Below are 21,004 nucleotides of genomic sequence, written 5' to 3' on the forward strand. Positions count from 1 at the left end.
CTTACTCATGGCCAAAATCAGCCCTGGACCGTTCCAGCAAGCACAGCATTACGGCACTGTTGGAGCTGACCTGAGCCTGCGCCTTAGTGCCCGCAGTGTGAGTTCTGCCTCAATGGAGATGCAGAGCATCGGCCTCAGCCCTTGAGACAGAGCACAAAAATGCATGTGGGAACACTTGGAAAGCGTGCGGGATGCATTTCTTCTGCATGTGTAACATTTTCTCCGAATTCAGTTTCACAACCCAGCATTTCCTTTTGTAAATATTTGGACAGATTTCACAGAGGCTCAAACTCATAAGAAACAGAAGGAAAAAAAAAAATGGGAAAGATAGGGCAGAGAAAGAACAGAAAAAGAGAAAGAGGAGACAAAGAGAAGGATCAGCAATGGAAGGTCAGAGCAAGCTGTGCATGAGCAGCATAGAATTACCGATGAGTCACACTACAATGAAAACTGTTTTTAATGCACTTAAATCCCAAAATAGAACCTTTTTGCCGGAGTTTGTTGTGCTCAAAGTGCCTCGGGTTCTGCATGCTGAAGGATGGTGTGCTTTCATGGAGGACAAATCCTGGGTAGAGATGTACGACTGAGGAACGAGAGAACACATGGCCAAGGGAAAGCCAAGGGATGGAGTGCTCTGCTGCAGACCGACCCCGGCTCTGCTCTGTAAGGCACCAGGCAGCAGCTCTGCTTTCTCCTCTCCCAGTGACTCACTGTAGCACCCGGGGCGAGTTGCTCAATGCTGCGCCTTAACGTGATTACAGGCATTAGGCAGCCAGGCTGGGATACCACGGGTTTGATATTCCAAATCATTAAATACCTGCTTCCAAAGGAAAATCGCTGGGAATTAGTGGTGCTGATACAGTCCTCAGCACCGGGCTCGGCTTAGTAGGACAAGTGGTTTTAAGCAATTTAATCTTACACTTAATTGCCTCTATTAATCTGCTATGAATCATGCACCAGGCGTAAGAATATTTATTTAATAAAATCACTGTATTTGTTAGGCTCCCATATTTTGAGATGAAAGGTATAAGGTATATAATAAAATACACTTATGGGAAATTATTCTTCCTCCTGCCAGAGTGGGTGTTTTCTCACCAGCATTGTCTGATGGCCAGCACTGCGAGGCAGGGCTTCCGTGGGAGGAGGGCGAATTTGAATAGAAAACAAGTGACGTACCCTGCACCGAGAGCAGGGAGAGGCGTGCTCTGCTACCCAGAGCTGAGCCACGGGGTTATTGCTTGCCATGTGATGTCAGTATTTTGTGGGCGCAGTGACTATGTATGAGCTTCCAATTCCCAGAACCATCAGCTCTCATAAAGATTGCGATAAGGGCTGCCGAAGCACTGCGATTGGCAGGTGGTTCTGCTGCTCTTATCTACGGGATCTTTATGGGGAGATGGAGGCTTCGCGAGCGTGTGTGGCAGGCAGGCAGGTTGGGTGGATAGAGGCGGCTTGGGAGAGCTTGGGACTGTCAGGGCTAAGGCTGTAGGGTTAGCTGTAGGCTCTCACAGTGTGCTCTCAGCACCATTTCTGCCTTACTAATGGCACTGAAAGGGGTCGTTAGCTGAGAATCGTAGAATAGAGTTGGAAGGGACCCTTAGAAGCCATGTAGTCCAACTCCCTGCAGTGAACAGGGACACCCACAGCTCCATCAGGTGCTCAGAGCCCCTCCAGCCTGACCTTGAGTCTCTGCAGGGATGGGGCACCACCACATCTGGGCAATCTGTGCCACTGCCTCACCCCCCTTGTCATAAAGAACTTTTTTCTTATATCCGATCTAAATCCCCTTTCTTTAAGTTTGAAATTGTTTCCCCTTGTCCTATCACAACAGACCCTGCTGAACACTCTGCTCTCTTCTTTCTTACATCCCCCCTTTAGATACTGAAAGGCTCCTCTCTGGTCTGCCTGGAGCCTGCTCCCCCCAGGCTGAACAGCTCCATCACTCAGCCTGTCCTCGTGGGGGATGTGCTCCATCCCTTGGATCATTTTTGTGGCCCTCCTCTGGACAACCGGTCCACATCTCCTGTACTGAAGACTCCGCATCTGGACGCAGTGCTCGAGGCGAGGCTTCAAAAGGGCCACAGTTCTGATGTTCTCAGACTACGGAGCAATGCTGTGTGGAGCCTTAAGAGTACACTTCATAAGAAGATATAAAAAATAGAGAACTGTACAAAGGAAGCCAGGCGTGAAGAAGTGCCAGTGTTCATTACATTAACACGCTCTGTCTGAGCCTCTCAGCATTCATCTATTTTCTGTGCTTTCTTAGAATGAGCTTCTAAACTGCTTATAGCCAATCTTGGTGTTTAATATGTTAAAAAATATCCCCATATCAGTAAATACAGAACTGCTTATTCATTTTCTGCTATGCAGTGTGTTAGAATATTTGCAATATGACACGATTCTCTCATGTGATAGAGTGAGGTGATGCTTGTGTGTAATAGCGGTTAGTGAAAACACACTATTAGTCATAGCAGAGAATAACACTTGACTATTTTGAATGTGAAAACCTTTAGGCTGTGGAAAAAAGACAAATTTTGGCCCACTGTGTTGTTTTCAGAAGTACATGAGAACATATAGGGCAGAGTGAGTCATGGAGCAGAGTCCCGAGTGTCACTCCAGCTGTGCCAGGCTGTGATACCCAGGAGGGACTCACACAGACACACTTCTTAGAGAGAGATGCAAGGGTGAAAAGAAACACAAGAAAATCAGGAAGCCCCCTGGGTTTCAAGGCTGTGCTGAGATGCGCGTTATTGTGGTGCCTCGAACAGGAAGCAGGGATGAAAATTCAGGTGTTTTCCAGAGCCTTGCCATAAAGATTTCCTTGTGTTCTTACGCACTCCTGCTGAGAGCAGCCAGCCCTCTCCTGCAGCCAGATGAACCACGATCAGCTCCCAGCACTCGACCTGAGACTTCCTGGGAAACCTTGGGGCTGAGTAACTAGATGGAATAAGGGACTTCCTGAAAAGAAGCTATACTGGAGTTATCTCTGACACAATCCCTCGCTTGAATGCATTGATTTTTGAAAGCACATGAAACGTGGGCCAGGGGCTGAACTCACATGATGGATTTCATAATTCAAAGTCTTCTCTTTTTCCTCTCTGTTGGATCAGTTCACACACCGGGTCGCCTGGTGGGGTTGGTGACATCGATCCTCCACGCTCCTTTTTTCTTAAAAAAGGAGAACAAGAAGTGAAATTAGCTGCAAGAATCAGGCGCATTCTCAGATGGTAAATACAAGAGGAGCATGAATCATCTTATAGAAATGACGAGAAGGAATGGAAAAGGTAGTGGTTTGGGAGAAGAAAGTTGTGCTCTACACGGCTGATTCAGCTCGCCGGACCAAAAATGAATCATCAGAATATTTAAATCATATTACCAGTAAGAACACACACAAAACCCCCAAGCTCTGGAAGCTTTGTTATGGAACAAAGTTGGTAACGGGTAAGAAGAGAACAGAAGGGCATCTCCATACCAGCACTGCACTCAGGTCAGTGTGCAGCACCCAGCAGAGGTGGCTTCACAGCCATCACTGCAGCTGTGTCCTGGCCATGGCAGAGCCTCACAGCCCCCAGGCTCTTCTTCACCCTCTGGAGCTCCTGCACTTTGGCAGTGGCAAAGGTTTTTGAAACAAATGAGTTGCCCAATGGAGAGAACAGTGTAAGGGCTCCCTGGGAGTGTGCTATGGGCTGGGGCGCAACGTGGTACAGACCTGAGTGGGAGGTTTGACATTGGAAACATGGCTCTTTTGGTCTAATTGTGCCTGAGCCCAAGAAAAAAAGGTACAGTGTTAATTAAGCTGTGACACAGGAGATTTCAGGCAGGCTATAGCAGAGATAACAGATAGATTAATGTTGATATAAATCCTGTTGTTTTCCTCTCACCCCAATGGCACAGCTGGGCTCAGCTGGGAGAGAAGAGCCCTGGTGTGAGGATGTTCCGTTCCATAGGGAAGGCAGCACCTCCCGCACACAGCGCAGCAGAGGCAGCAAAGCAGACCACAGGATTCTTTTACGAAACGAGTGGCAAAGGTTTTGCAGGAAGCTGCTGGTTGCTATAAAGTACATCTGTGTGTTCCGTAACAGTTTGTCATGTTAAAAACTCTCGATACAGAAAGAATAGCTGGAAAGCTCAGAGGGATCACAATGAAGCAGAAATCATCTCCAAATATTTTTAGTGTGTCTTCTGGTCTGAATCTTTTAAGTTCCTTTTCATGGCCCCAGTTTAGCTTTCAAGTGTTAACACTAAGGAACTACAGCTTTCAGTCTCTGCTAGCAAGAATCATAACGACGATTAGCCAAAATTCTAACAAGCTATTTTTAACATAAACTGTTTTAGTGAAAGAATGTATATTACTGAAGTAAACATGGACAGGAAAGGCAGAAAGCGAGAGTGACAGGCAGAGAGACAAACACTGCTTTGCAAAGAAGCCTTCGGAACATCTGGAACGTTGCAGAGCAATGTTATTTACCAGGGACGTCAGCCAGTCCCTGTGCAGATGGTTCCCATTAGTGTAAGATCAAGAGACCAGCAAGGCTAAAAATATGTGTTTGCTTTTTTAGAAACTGGTCTTCGTTTTCTGCGCCTTAAAAATAATAATCACTGTTACGCAACTTCTGTAACTTGGAACTATTTTCTTGGAATATTGTTTGGCATGCTGGCTGGGCTCAGGCCCCGTGCCATTTCTATTACTCACAACCCTTCTCCCTGAGGACTCCATGATCTGTCTTTTACTTAGAAATAGGAAGATGGCACATAAAGCAGTTGCTGATGACTTTTGGTTATAACGTGTCATTGACAACATGCTGAATTGCTGCTGAGGCCTGGTTCTTGCCTGGCAGTTCTGTGTGCTGCTCTACTGGGGCCCATCCGAGCACCACACAAAGCCATCAGGGGACTGCGGGGACCACAGGGCCATGTTCCAATCACCAGGGCAACAGAGAAGAGAATGCTGATAAAGAATCATAGAATCTTTAAGGTTGGAAAAGGCCTCTAAGATCATCAGGTCCAACCCCAACCCATCCCACCATGCCCACTGACCACGTCCCTCAATGCCACATCTCAGTGGCTCTTGAGCACCTCCAGGGATGGTGACTGCACCACCTCCCTGGGCATATGTACAAGCCCAGAAAAGAAATGACACAACTGAAACAGTAAAACTTTCAGTATGGTTGAGAAGATGCCTCAAGCTCTTCACGTTTACTGTTTCAAAGCACTTTACACACAGCAGCTGTGCCCAAATGAAACAAAGAGATGAAACGTGAATGTAGTCTAAGAAAAAATTGTTGACTGAAAGATCTGATTTCTCAGTGGAAATGCTAAAGGAAATTGTTCTTTCCTACGGGCCCCAAAAGAAAATCAGGTTTTGGAAGAATGCCTTTGATAAACAGTTCCCTCTATCATCACAACTAGAAGCCTGATGGAGCTTTAGGTGTCCCTGTCCATCACAGGGGAGTTGGACCAGATGGTTTTTAAGGATCCTTTTCAATTCGAACCATTCTACAGTTCTATGACTATATCATTGGTCTTCCAGCATCACCAGCCCTAAGCAGAAGCAACAGAAATGAGTTCAGCTCATGGGAACTTGTTACTGAAGCCTCCGATTTCAGGTGGGAAAGAGCTCAGCGGGAAGACAGAACCAGGGGCACGGGGCAGCACCCTGCTCCTGCAGAGCCCCAGCAGCCCAGGACTGGTGCAAGCACACCAAGCAGTGCAGCACAGCCATTGCCCCAGCCTTGGCCTCAGCCATGGAGCAGCACAGCAATGTAACCACCAGCAAGAGCTGCCCCGGTGGTGAGCTGAGCGACCCTGTCAGCTTGTTTTGCATCATATCCCATTTCTAATTTTATTTTATTGGTGCTGCTGACAAGAAAAAAAATACATTTGAATGTGATCAGCATTCCTTTTGTTAAAACATTAATGTATCCCATATAGTTTCTCAGAAAGGCCTACAGCTGTGTGAGAACAGATAATCAGATCCTGCCCTGATCACCTTCTCTCCTGGACAGGTGCTCTGCAAACATGAGTCTAGGGTTCTTCCTCAGCCTTTTCTGAGCAGAGCAGTGCAGAGCACACCTACTGGTCTTCCTGTCTCAGAGGAAACCCAACTCAGTGGGCTGCAGTGATGGCAGGGAAGCCTTCTGTCTCACTGTGATGAAATAGAAGCAGCCTCAGCAGGCACAAGGGAGCACTTGAGCATATCAGAATGATGTGTGGCCTGTATCCATACCATCAAATTAATCACAGGACAAGAACAGAAGCAGATGCAAAAAAAAACAAAAGTCCGAGTTAGCAGGAGGGTGGTGCAGAATGAGTAAATGAATCCTAAAGGCGTTCAGTGACAAATTCCAAGTTCTCTTGTGGATGGAGTTCTTTCTTTTCAAACCACTACCAACCATTTCTTGAAATAACCTCAGCCCCACTGCCAAGTGCCACCCAGGCTCTTCTCTGCTCAGCAAGTGGGTGACCTCCTGTGCCATGTATAATTCAAGTATCCAGTACACAAATGATTGCACAGAACATGCAAATGATGTCCCACATCCTGATGTTAGTCATCCCCTTGGGGGAACTCACCCCTACAAAGCCAGCATCCCAGAACACACTGTGATTCCTAAGCTTCACTTTCTAAATGTTTCAACAGCAGCAGAAATCTCACAGCTCCCTTCTTGACAGTGACACTCACTTAAAGCTGCCGGGGTGAAACACTCCAGTGTTTTTCCCCTAAAAATAGCAAATGAATTATCTGTGTTTCGTTTTACTGCTGCATAACAATTAGAGGCATTAGTTTAAAATATTATAGCGAATTACATAGAATCTTTCATCAGAAGGGATTAAAGCAGTTTGCAGATTAATTAAATCTCAAAATAAGACTGAGCTAAGCTTTATTATGGGAGATAGTGAGATCTGGGGATTCATGCAGTGAGAGGAAATCAGGACACCTGGCGATTTGGGACACGGGGCTCGTACAATCCCTGCAGGCTCTGTGCCTCAGCTTGTCTGTCTGTAGGAGAAAGATACTTAGCTTTGTTTGCAAAGTATAAAAAAATTCCTCTGGCAAAAGTGATGCTGATTGTTTATGTGGCAATTACAGTGCCTGGGCGTAGCGCGTGGGCAGAGATGAGCTGACAGACGCATCCAGGAGTCGTGAAGCTGCTCTGTCTCCCATCCAATTTCCCAGGCGTGACAGGCTGCAGCCAGCACCCTTCCCCAGACTCTTTTAAATGCTGGCACCGAGCAGTGCTCATCGTTGCAGCCCTGACATCTCACAGCTTTGGGAAGCTGCGCCATCCACTGCTCCCAACTGACAGTTCAGGGCAGGTAAGGTGTTCAGGAGCTGACAACAGGAATTAGGTGGCAAAGCTCCCTTTCTATTTCAGTTAAGAGGGACCTTCGGTGCCATACAAGAAAACTTCTTTCCTTCCCAGGAGAGACTGGAAGGGAAAGCCCACCCAGCTCTTAGCACAGCTCTCCATGGAAAGCTAACCTGCCATTAATTATCAATTTGTCCCTTTCAGAGCACTGATTAATGGCAGCTTATGAAAACAAGGATCAGTATCAAATGCCTTAAACAAAGGTCATCTCCAGTTGTACATTATTTAAACTGTGTAGGATCATAAAAGTATCTATGACTCAACCTGAACAGCCCCATGTCACAGGACCAGTGATAAAATTATGAGAATCAGAAACAGAAAAACAGCCTCAGAGTGGTGTCAGAGTGGATGGGTCATCAGCATTTGCTTCTTCATTGCTAAACACATGAGGAACACACCAAAACACTCAGTCCAAGCTCATGTGACTACAGTTCTAGACCGGACAGTGCTTCATAGAATCAGAGAATCAGAGAACCACAGAATGGCTTAGGTTGGAAGGGAGCTCAGCCATCTATTTCCAACCCCCCTGCCATGGGTAGTGTTAATCTCCATGCAAACATAATTTGTAATGTCACAGCTAAAATTTACTGATTTCTGTTTGCTTTTTAGTGGATGAAGTGGTATTTTGGATAGAGATCTGAGTGCACTGTGGTGTGCTGAATTCTGCTTGCTCTCATACGTCAGCAGCACAGGTCCACTCGTTGGGGGAATCTGTGTTGGCCAATATCCACTATTCTTGTTTAATGATGCACTGGGATTAAGCCCCTTTCCCCTAAAACAGTGAAGGAGGGGTTCCCATAGCACACCAAGTTGCCTCTTGTTCTTCTCTTAGAAACTAGATTGGCCAGCACCCGGGGAAGGGCAGCACTGCTGGTCCCAGTGCACTGAGGCAGAAATGGAGCCTGAGGAGGCGAGTGGTTGTGGGGTAGAGCAACATTCTGATGTGAAAACACCCTTCTGCAGCCAAAGCAGTGCTCCCCACGGGCTGCCTTCCCTCTTACCCAGCTGAAGAAGAGGGGCATTGTCAGCACTGTGGCCAACAGAAAAGCCACAAACGCCGCTGTGGCTGTGCTCAGTCACGTTTGGCAACCGTCAGAAAGCCACTTCCCCAGACAACGGTTATGCAGTTTGGGGCAGCAACGTCCACAAACAAGCCCTCAGTCACACAGGCCTACAGTCCCAGCACCATCCAGAAGCAGTGAGATGTGCCCAGAGACCCACAATTCCTCGTGGGATGTGACAGAGTCCTCTCTCCCTCTTGTCTCATCCTCATGCAAACAAGGCACAGTGTGATGAGCAAAAGCAAGAGCCCTCAAGGCTCTGAGCTGCCACTGCCACCACTGTCAGCACTCGGCAGAGCTGTTCTGAGATTTGGCTTGCTAATGTCTGAGGAGCTGAGATGAGAGCAACTATGGAGATCAGAGACAGAAGTCTGGGATGAATGTTACTGGATTGCTTCTTATGGTGCATGTTCTCATCGCCAGTCCTTTGTAATTGCAAAAAATGGTGCCTTGCAGATACCTTGAAGAGACTGGAGACAGACATATGCATGTCATCATCAGGAAGTCTGTCTTGATAGTCAGCCAAGATCCCAGGGGAGTGTGCATTATTTATTATTATTAGCATTATCACTGCCACTAAACTCATTTCCCTAGAGATTTGACTCCAGTATAAATGCATGAGACCATGTCCTGGAGTTCTCACTCTATTTTTTTTAACATTTGCTCATACAAGCCACCTCTATTGTCTCTGCGAACTTTGGCCAATACAGATTGGGCTACACACTGGCTAAGTCTTCTGGACACTGCTCTTTTTTATTGCAAGCTCCACTCGAGAGATGTATGACAGGAAAGCAAAAACCTGGATGCTCTGCAAAGGGTCTGCGGAGACTGCCTGGCTCCCTGCAGACATCAGCTCTATTGGAGAAAGGCAGAACAGCAGAAAATCAATAGCAACAAGCAAAATTGTTTATTTATGCAACCACCGAATTACGAGTCCCAAGCTTTTTGCATATTGCATGTGCAGGAACATGATGTCAACACCGCTGTGCTGCAACAGGAAGCAAAAGATAAGACTTGGAGAACCATCAGCTTCCTGAGCACCAATCTGTCACTATGGTTTTGTTTATGTTTTACCAAATATAGGTTGGCACTACAAATCATCTTGGAAATGTTGTTTTTTTTTTAATTTCAGAAACTCGAAGCTATTGCAAACACATCTTTTCTCTCAAAATTCTTGCTTCTATGGCTTGTGATATATGGCCACAATGCAGAACTTCTGGCCCTTCACTGGGTGGCAAAGAGAAATAAATCCCAAAATGATAAATGATGTGTTAGTCCTAATTAGTAGGCATTTCAGAATATATTTCTAGAGACGTTATTTGTCCTAGAGATTCATAGGCCTTCTGTATAATTGTCAGATGACTATGCAAATATTAGCGGTGACATGACAAATCAGATTACCTCATGTATGGAAATGAGGCGAAATCTAAATTTACAATCTCTTTGTTTTCATTATTCATCTAACCTTAATCGCAAGCATGAGAAATATCACCGTAAAATCCAGTGAGTGCCTGTTTTTCCTTTTTCTCTAAACTGAAAATGAGGGGGCTGCTTCCTTATTGTGACAGCCATCTGAATGTCACACGTGCTGCTGGTGGTGTTCTTTCATCCAGCACAGCTGAACTGAACCATTCAAGCTCCTGGGACACCAGTGCTCCCCATGAGAAGCAGACCGAGATGCTCCGCGCTGCTCATCGAAAGGAGCAGCAGCCGGCACAATGGAGCCAGTGATTAATGAGAACAATTGTGGAGGATTTCCTATTATGCCAAGCTTCAGAGGAAAACAGTAAGCAACGCAAAGGAAATGAGTGCGTTTGCTGAAAATGAAAAGGTCATCCAGCCACAAATTTTCGGCTCTGATATACATGTAACATTTTAACTCCCGTTTTTGTCACAAATTATAGCTTCCCAAGGCCTGCAGGAAGTTGACAGAGAGATTGGAAGGTTACTGGGTAGTGTGAGAACGGAACTAACTGTGATTTACAAACTTGTCATTGCAGCATATCCACTTCTGTGTGATGAAGAACAAAGCAAACACTCTAATAGCAACCCCTTTGCATCTTCATCATACAGTTTTAAATAACAGCTGCTGTTGGTGTCAGAGAGACTTGAGACCTCTCTCCCCAACAAACCCAGCAAAGCCAGTTTAACAGAGTACAACACGGATATGCAAAAATGGGTGTCCTCTTGTGAATTGCAAATTGTCACAACTTGACAGAGCTTCTGCCAGATCCTCATTCACGCTGACATCACTCAAGGACTGTAAATGTGACAAAATCCTTTAAACAAAATATTGCTCCGTTGAAAAAAACGTGCAGGACTCCTGCATTTCATCCGCACTGCTTCCATCGCCTGCTTATCACAACCTAAGCCGCCCCAACCTTAATTCCCTTGTTTAAAAAGCAGAAATAATAGCATTTATCTTTCTGTCATGGGACATTGTAAGAACTGGTGAACCTTCACTGAGTGTTTGAAAGGTCACCAAATTAGTGTTGCTAGAGCAAAAGGACTATTTCTACTATTTCAATAGTACCAAAGAGATTCATACAACTTTACATATGTCGAAGTTCCCTTAGCTTTTATATAGCCCAGAAAAACAACTGTGAACTTTTTGCGATGGGTGAGAACAGAAGCTGGATGTATCATGATGCAGATGTAAAGGGAGTTCTGTGTTTAGAGAGGAAGCACACAGCACACAAAGAGTGAAAGCATGGAACTACTGCAGGTAGTGGGGATGCTCACAGAATAAAATAAAATACAGCTACTGGTGCAGCATCTATTGAATCTCATAGAGCCTTACTGACACATAACTAAAATTCCAAATTGAAAACCGTATCTCAGGATCAGATTGATGGGACAAAATTTCAGTCTATGGCTCTTGAATTTACAATGAAAATCCATTAGTGACTCACTTTTTCTAAGGATAGAAGGCAGCATACCTTATGAGTCAGCCTTCTTCTGAGAAAAAAAAAAGCTAGCTTCAATGGGCAGAGAAAGAAACCACTGAAAAGAGCATAATTATCAGCCATTACATTGGGGAACAGAGTGGAGAACAGGCAATGGAGAGAGCAAAAATATATGAAGGACTTAGCTCATGGAGGAGCTCTTAGCATCATAAGACCAACCTTTAGAGGATCAGTGAGAAATATGAGCTGAATCACTTCAGCACCTGCCTGGGAGGTTTAATGCGGACTTCTCTGGAAGTCAGAGCACACAGATTAGTCCTGCAGCTGCACTGCTAGCAGGAGTAGGGTTAAAATAGGTAGGACTGGTTGCCACATGCAGAGGCCTGAATCAGCTAGAAAAGGGGAAAAAAACCAGACAAAAGTGAATGTACTAACCATATTCAGATTAGGATGACTGTTAAGTATGATTTGTAATATTAGTGTTCACAATGGATTAGAAGAAAACCATCGTGTTTCAGTCAGACAATAGCTACAGGTAAAGGAGGAGAATCAGGTGTAGGAATACACACAGTGCTGAGAAATGCTCAGAAATGATTTGAGGGAAGCCACCTGTACCTCTCCCAGCAGAACGACCCACAGTAGGCAGACAGCCACTCTTCTGTGAACTCAGGGCTAGCGAGAGATGCTTTCCATCTCTCATTTCAACTACTGCTTCCTTATCCATGCAAAATTCCAACTGAAGTCAATCAAAACCTTCCTTCTAACTTTAAATGATGTATACAATGCAAGACAAATCCTAACCTAGTTAGCAATTTTTTCATATCTTTTGTCTCTCCGCAGTACTCTGCAGGAGCTGTGAGTGCATTTCTATCTCTGTGAGCAATATGCACGCACATGAGTCATTGCACCCTAGAAATCCAAGGAGGTCGACATTTTGGAGTTTGACATTGTCCTCTCATATTATTTCACACTAGATTAATTCCACTGTCTTCGGTGAACTTCAGCATGATTTTTTTTTTTGTGAATGACTCAGAGAATTTGGCCCTCCACCTGGACTAATATTATCTGTGCCTTTGGATGGACACAATTCCACTGTACTGCTCTTTAAGGCTTTCACTCCTCCTCATCACTCTTGCACAGGATAGCTGCTATATGAGGCTGTTGGGAGAGCCCATGCAACATCATGTCACTTAGCAGAAGGGTATTTTTTTTCATGCTTTGGATAAGCTAAATGAGATGATTAGCTATGTCACACATAGATGGCCCACACATCTTACTAAAAATGACTAAATCCCAAGGAGAGAGCAATTTGCTGAAATTCTTCACTTCCTCTTTATCTGGCTCCCCTTCAAAGTTTACAGTCAGTGGCTCAATCACTTTTGCAACTGACTGCAAAAGGCGACAGTAAACTTTCTCTCCACATCGCTGCTGGGAAGGAATCTTCAGCCTGGTGTCCCAGAGGTTTCACATTCACATTCTCTGTTGGTTTTGACCTAATGTCCTCGCTGGGAGAACCACACCGATCTCACCCCACATCCCCACCCTGGCTCAACAACAGAGGGGACACGGGAACGCAATGTCACTGACGTGAACTTTACGTGGCCTCGTTGGTACAACAGGAAGCAACAGAAGATGTTCTTCATTTACATAAAGCTCCAGTCATGAGTCATCTCTATCTTCTACAGCTCCAGCCTGTCACACTGACGAGGCTCAGGACGGTGAGCGCAAGCACCACGCCATTGCTCAGTCAGATGCCCACAGACGTCGGCCCGGCTGTTTCAGCACCTGCACTGGGGAAATAGAAAAATGTAAAATGGGCACAAAAAATTTCCCTGCAGTGTGGGAAACCGGTGTGTCTAGCTTCCCCGACAGTGGAAGGGAGCTATTTATTAACTGTTAACCTACACTGACACAAGTCAGTGTCTCAACTTTAAGCCTTTGGTATTTACAATTGAATGCCCAATTGTTGTCCATCTCCGTCCTTCTGGAATAAAGTCAAGAGGTTAGTTAACATAATAGCATGAATGATCTTCCGTGCAAAAAACTAAGGCCAGAAGGCTGCCCACTCAGAACTGCTTAGAAAATCAGCTGCAGAACTGGGAACAGAATGTAATCAAACCTGCCATTATCCAGCTAAGAACATCTTTTGCCACGTCAGCATAAAAGGCCAATACATTTACAACAGTGTGAGTAGGTACTTGTCTGCTGTAACTCCTCTGAAGACAAGAATGGATTGAAATCTTTTTAAGATACCGAGTTTTAAGGTCTCTGAGTACCCTACGTTTTCTGTGGAGTGGGGTTCCTGCTCTGAATCTAGGAAAATTATTAGATGAATGTTAACCTTTGTGAATACGCTTATAATGTGGGTTTACTTTTTCTTGATGCTGTTCACGCTACTGTCTCTAGCAAAAAAACATCCACCAATATGGAAAAAGGGCAGTAGGGAAATTCCATTGAAATAAGTAGAATTGGAAACTTCTCTCTTTTTTTGCATAAGGCTGTTCCCATTATGATTTCAGGGAAGAGAATGTGTAAGAAGAAGATGAGGAAGAGGTTGGGAAAAAAACAAATAGTCTGGGGTACACCCTCAGCGGATGGATAAAATTTGAAAATAGTTACCATAGAATGGAAATATTTGGGAAACAGAATGAAAGAAAGTGAAACACAAATACTTATAGACTCATGGTTTAGTGCTGGAAAACTTGTGATGAACAGGACAGTCATCTTTGCTTATATGTTTGTTATATGTTTGTTTACATGTTTGTTAAATCGATACTAAGAATTTAACCAAAAGACAAAATATTGTAACATGAAACCCAACCAAATACACCAGGGTTTATTTCTTTCAGATTGACACTGTGATAACCAAAGCCTATATAGATTTCAGGGTCAGCACAGGCCAAAGAGTTGCCCTGGACATTATCATTTTGGCTGCAAATGTTGTAGGCTGATAAAATATGAATTTCAGCAGAACAGAATATGAATGTTTTCTAGGTCATGTGTTATTATAGAACTTCATCAAATACCAGTAGATTATACGTTAAGTGGCTCCAATCTGCCCTTGTCTCAAACATATTCCCTCTGACACTAGGGTTGAAAGGGTACAGGCATCTTATTTCTCACCATAGGATGCTGCAGAGCCAAACTACATTAACATACAGCAGCAGATTAACGTTTGGAAGTGGCCCAGTCTCTGAGTCAGACTGATCCTTTCCGTTCATAAACTTTTAAGTGCCAGGAAAAAAGTTAAAAAGTCCAATTAAAATAAAACCCGGATATCTCCACTGCAGGCTTATCATCACTGTGTGAGCAGGGCAGCATTTCACTCTTCTCTGAGATGCTTGAGCAAGAATCTCAAAGTGGCCTCACAAGAGATAGGCTGAGAGGGGTCTTCTTTGCTAAGGGTGAGTACGGAGACCGAGAGGCCTGGCTTCCTTTAAAGGCTCGGAGATTTTTCTGTAAGTCTTTGTTGCTTTATTCACTTTGGTTTACTTATTTCTCTTCATGTGCACTCATTTCAAAGAGGTCTTTCTCTTGAGCTTGGTTTCTGATGAACCAGCTTCCCATCTCCCCATATACATCTCCTGTTAGCTCCTGCCATAGCATGAAACTTCTTATTCTTACCTTTAAGTTCCTGTACAAGCCTGTCTGTGTATCTGCTCTAATTTCTTCCCAATTCCCTTCTGATGATTATTCACATCTCAAGCAGGTTCAGTCTTCATTCTTTCATATCTTTCCACTCTTTTTTGTATGTTCTATGTGTTTACAGCACTTGCTTTTTCTCACTATCTCCTTCAACAACAAAAAACAACCTTTGGAGACCATCACCAATCTGGAGTCTCTCTTTGGCCAAACAGCTGATGGCTGCAGTCAGCAAGAAAGATAGATGCCAGACTGGATCCTATGACATCTGAAATTGGCCACCCAAAACTATCCCTCTCCTAATCAGGGGCCCTAACAATGTTGTTTCAGAGATGCCGAGTCCACAGACTCCAGGTACAATCAATACAAGGCAGAGACAGCACCTCTGGCTTCATTCTTGCGAGGTTACGAAAACCTCTTTTGGGAATATTTTCTCTGGCCACACCCTGACTTCTGCAACAGATTGTTTAGCACTGAGAAAACCTTCCCAATCCACTGACCATCATTGTGCTGGCAAACAACCAAAGAAGAGTGGTGAAAACATAAGCGTTAGTTGCAGGAGAGGCCTCCTGCTAGCAAATCACAGAAGTAATTAAAAATCCATACTCTAATTATGACAGAAATGAAAAAGAGTAGGATTCTCTTGTCTGAAGAGTCCCACTGGGCTTATTCAGCTCCCCAAACACAACACGATATCTGGAGGAAACCTCTGAGAAAGCTGATAAGGCAGCACAGATTAGCATGCCAAAAGTAAACCGGTGAAGTGCTATTCAACATCTCGCTCCAGTTCCAATGGATCCAATGATGGATGAGAATGCTAAACTGCAATACTATGACTGGGTGCCCATGGGTTGCTGCAGAAGGATTTGGCAAGTTTTCCAAGTAAGCTTCCAGTGTTTTCTTTGAAAAATTCCTCCTTGACAAGATTTTGACTTGTTTAACTTGCTCACTGTTGGGGGGGCATTGGGTGGCCCAGTGCTGTTGAATGCTCACATACACGTTCCACTGAAAAGTGCCATTTTCCATACATTGCTGAGCACAGAATAGCATTCCCTCTGTCTGGGCAACCAGCTAAGCTCAGCCTAACCTCACACTCAGGATGCTCAGTCTGCCTTCCACAGCCCAAGCTGAGAACAAACCCACCCACTCTGAGGTGACTCTTAACGCAACAAACCAGGCACTCGGCATCACCAGTCCCCATTGAGCTCTCACACTGACTCCCCACTGACACTGTGCTGGTACGAGGTCTCTGGGAGAGATCCAAAATAGCACTCAGGCACCGAAGTGCAACTTGTGCAGACTGCTGGCGCCGGTGCTCCTGAGAGCAGCCCCGGAAAGCCCAGCCTCCCCTCCCGCAGCTACTCTAAGAGCCTACAAATCCTGGGGAAAGCTTCCTCTGGCGCCTAAAGGTCTGCTGCCTTTCTGTGCCCAGCAGCCTCACTGTTCTGCCTGGGCTGAATTCTCATCCCTACTTCTCGCCTAAGTCCATCCTGAAATACCAGGCCTAAGTAAGGCCAGTAAGGCCTAAAGGACCCAATTTGCTAAGCATGTTGTGATTGAATATGACACCGAAGACAAGACTGAAGGGAAGGAACTCTTGGAAGTACTTCAGCCCAGTATCACAAGTATCCTACCCTATCATCACCACTGTTTCCCAGAGCCCTAACCAGACATCCTATTCCAGCATGACAATTCACACTCCTGGTCACATAATAGTTCAGCTTTATGACACTGGAGAGAGAGCCCTCTGCTTTCTTCCCCTGAATGCTTGAAGTTTCTCACAGCACTCCCTGTAAGTTCAAAGGTCCAGAAGTGGACTTGGCAGTATGTAAAATAGAGGTGGTGGCTTATCTTCCAGGAAAATTTCCATGAAGAAGTCTGATTCAAGTGTCTATGCTAAACGTGTGACTTACTTAAAGCCACAAACAATCACTTTTTGGTTCCATGTCAGGGTTTCCTTGGGATATCCTCAGACAACCCCTTCTCCCAGGTATTTCCTGCTGGCTGATGCAGGCATCTCACCACTCAGTTTACTAGCCATGGGCAAAAGTCCGTAGGCTCCTAATTATTCCTTTCCCAAATACAGGGAATTTAGGCATTTAACTCACTACAGAATAATCTTCCTTTGAATTACTGAATTACTGAATTAATTGAACTCCTTTAGGTGCTAAACTTGAACTCTTTGTTACTAATCAAAATCTCTTTGATTTTTGGCACTCTGTTTTTGCGTTCAAAGTCCTTGATTACGCTGCTTACCTCCAGTTAATGGTTAACGCGCATCCGGTTAACTCCATCACCTTTGGCCGTGACCCTGTGCACGATTTCAGTCTCTCAAACTGCACTGGTCACTGATCAATACAGAAGGACTGTGAGGCAAGACTGACAGCAGATGAAACTTGTCCGCAGAGTTCATTTCCACAGTAGAAAAGGAAGCAAACACAAAAACTTAGTGTTCACTGTGGCTTTGCCATAGTAAATACCTGACGTGCCGAAAACTAAAACAAACAAGCAAGCAAAGAGAAACCGTATTAAACACAGGGTACATTTTCTGGGCTTTAAAAGCTGAAGATTTCCATTAGCATTGCCCAGTTCAGTGCTCACTCAATGTCATGAGGCAGGGAAGAGGCCGTGTGGCTGTGTGGGCCCCCTCCCAAGTACACACACACAGTGCCTGCGGCCAGCCCTGGGATCCATAAAATAGTCATGTTGTTACCTCTGTGTATTGAGCAGGAAGAAGAGAGGTTGTTTTCATGTTGTAAGGGAAAAACTCAGACACTCAATGAAGAAGGACCTTTGTATAAATTGAACAGATATGAATTTATTCTACTGTCCATTCAAGATGCAGTCTCATAATAGATTGATAGCTATAGGATATAGGATAATGACAACCGCATCCTACACTGCATGAAGACTTAAAGCTCACTTTTTTGTTTCCTGATATTCAGAAAATGCTGCCAACAAGTAGCTTACTAAAATGCTAAGAGGAAGGGCTGAGCTTTCATTGCTGATTATACTTAGCACAGCACTTGTGTTTGAATTCTTCACCTACAGGCGCATCCTGTTCCTTCAGAAATATTTCCTCACATGCTGTTATTTATATTTTATAACTTTTTCTGTTCATTCTCTGAAATGTTTTTTCCTTTTCCTGAACGGCAGTTGTGTTCAGTGCTTCAAGCAGCCAGAGTCACGCCCTGCAGAATACAACACATAATCAAGTAAACACGCCCTGCGTAGCAATGTGCTCACTTAAATCCCAAACCCACCCTGACACAAGTGCTGCAAACATATCCTGTGAATGCATGCACAATGGTAGGACGTTGCAGAGTGCATACCCTGTCACACGCTGTCCCAAACAAAAAGCTACAGTTCAGCTGTGAGCAAACACTGCTGTGGCAGAAGGGGCGAAGTGAATAAGCGCTGCACCTTCCTTCACAGTCATCGCACATTCCCAGTTGATGAACAAAGTGAAGGTGACCTAAACGATGACTGTATGCACCCTGCTTTACCCTTAGCAAACAGTGCTGCTCGTGATCCAGTCACAGCACTTGCAGTACGTTCTCAGCTCAGGAGTGGTAACACAAGCCAGGGGCTAACATAAAGCTCAGCCGTGTGTAAGGAATCACAAACAAAACAAAAGAGGAAATCATACAAGGATATTTTAGATGTTTTATTGAACAATGTTACAGTGAATGGAAACTTCTTTGGGAACAACGACATTTTAACAAGTTAGAGATAAAAAAAATCATCACAGATTACTATAAACTGGATTAACATGAAGTTAAAAGCAAAGAATAGCATATCACCTAGAAACTGGGAAGATTTAGGAAAACCAGAGAAACAAAACGTTACTTGTAAGAGCAAATTTATGGGCTATCAAGATGATTCAAACAAAACATGTGTGGGTCACTTGTTTCTAGGAAGGAGGCAGCAGTTTTTTTTCTATGAAGCATGAGCTAGGAATCCTGATAGAGTCAACTATAATCTATCTGATTTATTTATAAGAAAGTGAACTGAAATCAGGACAACACTCCTTTTTGTGACCAGAACTATACGCACAGAATTAGGAATAGGAGGGTGGGGGGAGGTTGGTATTTGCTAATTTTAAAGGTGAATCTGACCTTATTCTATAGCCTTAGGTCATCCAATTCACCCCTCTGCTTCAGTCTCTTCCCTGGAGAGAGCTCTGAAAAATTCTACTTGCTGATTTCAGAGTTGTCTCAATTAATGTTACTAATGCTACTTGAAGAGAAACAATTGATAATTTTAGGGCTGCTGTTATTAGTAAATGTTCATCTATTACCTACATGAAAAAAGATAGATAACTTTTAAATCAGCTGTCAGTATCAGTTTATTTATTCCAGCTCTAACAATATGACAAGCACCTCAAATAAACCCTGGCTTTCAGTTCTCATTCTAATACACAACATGATTTAAGCAGCCGCACCCAGCTGGACTGAGGACAAATTCCTGTGCTTATCTCAGGCTCACTAGAAGTCTTATGTAATTAAACAATATTATGATGAGGGTCTTATCTCAGGGCATTAACTTCTTCTTCCCTTGGCAAGGATGTAAGTGAACTGGATCGAAATGGAAAGCTGTCTTGGCACTGCTCTGTGTCCATCAGTTTCTTCAGTTTGTCCTTTTAGTTGGAAACAAAACTTCCCAATGTGAGCTTTCACTGCGTTGCATTCTCAATCCTTGGGTCTGACAGAGGAATGAGTGTTCAAGGCAACCTCCCAATTTGTCTACCCTTCAGGTTAAATACTTTTGTAACCACTTTAGCACTGCTTTGGCTCCTGAGTTGGTCTTTGCACAAGATGGTTAATAATAGCTAACGACACAGGGGCCTTGCCAGGAACCCAGACTAGCACTGGGTTGTGCAACTGTAGCTTGATAGGCACAGTTTTGTTGCTGGTTTTTTGTTTTGTTTTGTTTTTCCACTACAGATAGACCTCCCTAGCTATGCCTACACAATTAGTTTGACCTGTTGAGAGATTAGTTTCAGTGGGTTGTTCAATTTTGGAGCACAATGCACAGTGCAGCAGGGTTTGGTGGCTGACCAGTCTGCAATCTGCTGAAAGCACTTGCACAATGCAATTCGAGTAATTTAGATGTCTGAGATCAAAAAGCCAATTAGGCTTCTTTATCTGTTCCCTGGGGGCTTTTGAGGGATCATGCCTTGTTATCTCACCCCAGGACTCCTCCACTTTGTTTTTAAATATCCCCATCAAGAATTATGTCTTCCTTTGAAAGACTATGGCATTGATTAGCAGCTCTGACTGTTAGGTATTTTTCCTCAACTTATTTCAATCTGAATTATTATTTTTTTCCAAGTCTGGGTATGGCTTCTGGGTGAAAGCAAAGAATGGAAAAATGTGGATCTCTAAGCATGGAGATTATGACAGCAGGTGGAAGAGGAAGAAAGCTCCGGAATCAACGCAGAGTCAACGAGAACAGCAGTATGCTTTTCTAAGTAGGTATCTAAGTGTGCACGCAGCATATTTAGATTGCTGCTGTTTCTCTCTTTCTCTTGCTCTGCTTTTAGGCTGAGAAGACAAAAGTAGCTGTATTCTACTCCTATGTTATGATCTAACACGCACAGTGTGAAGGAACTACTTCACTCCTTAATGCAGCATTGGTCGCAGTTTATCTGCAGCAGAAAGTCCCTGGCTGAGGCTATGATGCGGAGACGTTGAGGGAACAGCCTGGGTGCAGGATGATGAATGCAGCGCTGTGAGACCAGCGATGTGCGCCGCGTTAAATCCGGCAGGGATGGAGTCAGACAAAAGCATTAATGCTTGGGCAAAACGGCAAGGCAGCAGACCAGAGAGGCTCAGATGGCGGAGAAACGCCTCGCCTGCGAAACAGCGAGCTTTTTCTTACTTTAACTCTTTGTTCTCCAATAAAAAAACGCAGAAAGGCTTTCAAAATAAGGACAAAGAGCCAGGCTGGCACGAAGGGGCTCATCCGGCCGCCTTTCTGCTGGCGCTGGGCGGCCGCTTCGAACCCCGAGCCCGTCACCGAAGCC

This window comes from Meleagris gallopavo, chromosome 15 (assembly GCF_000146605.3).
Source record: "Meleagris gallopavo isolate NT-WF06-2002-E0010 breed Aviagen turkey brand Nicholas breeding stock chromosome 15, Turkey_5.1, whole genome shotgun sequence".
In the NCBI taxonomy this organism is placed as follows: domain Eukaryota; kingdom Metazoa; phylum Chordata; class Aves; order Galliformes; family Phasianidae; genus Meleagris; species Meleagris gallopavo.